Source organism: Penaeus vannamei, chromosome 7, assembly GCF_042767895.1.
Source record: "Penaeus vannamei isolate JL-2024 chromosome 7, ASM4276789v1, whole genome shotgun sequence".
NCBI classification, from domain to species: domain Eukaryota; kingdom Metazoa; phylum Arthropoda; class Malacostraca; order Decapoda; family Penaeidae; genus Penaeus; species Penaeus vannamei.
The window spans coordinates 13,485,112-13,487,352 of NC_091555.1; the positions used below are offsets into that span (position 1 = coordinate 13,485,112).

At 40.7% G+C, this 2,241-nt stretch overlaps 1 pseudogene; it reads left to right on the forward strand.

The window, feature by feature from the left end:
• Positions 1-2,022, forward strand: part of LOC138862123 (PRELI domain-containing protein 1, mitochondrial-like) — a 9,791-nt pseudogene extending 7,769 nt beyond the window's left edge.
• The last annotated feature ends 219 nt before the right edge of the window (positions 2,023-2,241 follow it).

The following is a 2,241-nucleotide window of genomic DNA, read 5'->3' on the forward strand; positions in this document are numbered from 1 at the left end:
AAGCGATGGGGTGTGGTATGTTGTGCGGTGGAAGCGATGGGAGTGTGGTGTGTTGTGGAGTGGAGTGATGGTGTGTGGTGTGTTGTGGAGTGGAAGCGATAGGTGGCAGTGTGTTGTGGAGTGGAGCGATGGGGTGTGATGTGTTGTGGATTGGAGCGATGGGGTGTGGTGTGTTGTGGAAGTGGAAGCGATGAAGTGTGGTGTGTTGTGAATTAGAGCGATGGTGTGTGGTGTGTTGTGGAGTGGGCACGATGGGGTGTGGTGTGGTGTGGAAGTGGAGATAGCGGAGTGTGGTGTGAGAGTGGAAGCGACTAGGTGTGGTGTGGTGTGGAGTGGAAGCGACGGGGTGTGGTGTGGTGTGGGCCAGTGGAGCGGCGGAGTGTGGTGTGTTGTGGAGTGGAGGGATGAGATGGCGGTGTGTTGTGGAGTGGAGCGATGAGGTGTGGTGTGTTGTGGAGTGGAACAATGGAGATGTGGGGTGTGGTGTGTTGTGAAGTAGGAGTGATGGGGTGTGGTGTGTTGTGGAGTGGAGCAATAGGATGAGGTGTGTTGTGGAGTGGAGCGATGGGGTGTGTTGTGTTGTGAAGTGGAGCGATGAGGTGTGGTGTGTTGTGGAGTGGAGCATGTCTTCTTGCATGCTTGTGTGTGTTTGTCAGACAGACATTTTGTTAAACAAATTTAACATTAGAAAATTTTGATCTTCTAGAAATTTGGACTGGAGCGCTACAAGAAAAACATCCAGAAGACCAACAGTTTCAGCTTTGCCTTGAATAGATTATTCCATATTGTTGATATCCCAGCGGGAAAGCAGCCATAAACACACACCAGAAGCGTTAGAAAGAGAGAAAACAGAGGTATTTTTACAAAGTTGCCTTTATTTGGTGTTATGTCCAAGAAGTTAGATATTTCAAGCAACATTAGTTATAGATGATTAATAGTTGGGCATTTTATAGTTGATAAGATATTCTATGTAAGTAGGTCATACCAACAATACATTAATGTTTTCAGGAGATGGATATTTTTGACAGTGAAAGAGTTCTCACAATTGGCTTTTTTATGAACAGGTTGAAAGATGCGGCTCGAGAAGCAGCAAAGAGGGCGAAAGAGGAGTTAGCTCAGAGAGAAGGCTGGGCCAATTTATGCTACCTGTGAAGGTATGTACGGAGCTGAAAGTGAAAGTCTGTAGACTGAATATTAATAAAAGAGCTATATATTTCATGGATTCCATCATGGATATAAGGGGTTATTTTAGATAGGGAGCCACTGGTGCTACTACTTTGTGATTTGGAGTGTTAGGTATTGGAGTTGATAGGAATGACTGTGTAGTTACATTATGTAACTATGATATCATTGAAAACTATGTGAGGCACATAAACCTAAACATGGAAATTGTTTGCAGTTTTTGATTTTTTTATTATATATTTTTTATTCTCCCTTTCATTGGTATGCCATTTATGAAAAAGAAACTTTGTTCCTAAAAGATTTGATATACAAGATAATTTTTCAAGGATTTCATTTTACAACTAAAGTTGTAAGTGTTCCCAAAAGTAAAATATACTTGCTTTCCAAGGTTGAATGATCTCAGCAAATTCTAAATCATATTTATAATGACCTGGTGAAAGTGATTGGCAGGGAATAGTTGTTGATTTCTTGAAAACTTAAACAGAGTAAGAATTTAGGGGAATTCTTTTTGATTTGGAAATTGTACCCACTATAGGAACCATTCCACTAACAATTTTTGAAATCTTGCTAGCATGATGGAACCTATGACAGTGCATATGTTGGAGTAGCTGGGTAGTGAGTGAGAAGAAAGAAACCTACAAACCAGCCTGGGATTATATGATTAACACCGATTTTGGTGTATATCATAGTGTCCAGGAGTACTAATAAATCTGCATTATCATTCCCATCGAACATCAAATGGAATGTGTATTGTCCTTGTATATATATTCATATAAAACTTTCCTAAATCTCCGCATTCATAGGTGTCCATTCCTTGGAAAGGGTCAAGCACTTGGATAGTTGGTAATATTCCGTCCGGAGGAAGATGTGGGACTTCAAAGCTTGTTTGTTCTTGTGGGAAGTATGCTGATGAGAAGTGGTGAGAATTTATTTTTTCATTCATTCCATGCATGTTCCTTTCAGGTGTTGATTTATTGTCATCGATTGTCAAGTTTTTGAAATAACATTCTCACTCCTTCATACATTATGAATAGGTCCATATGCAGGAAACTTTCACTT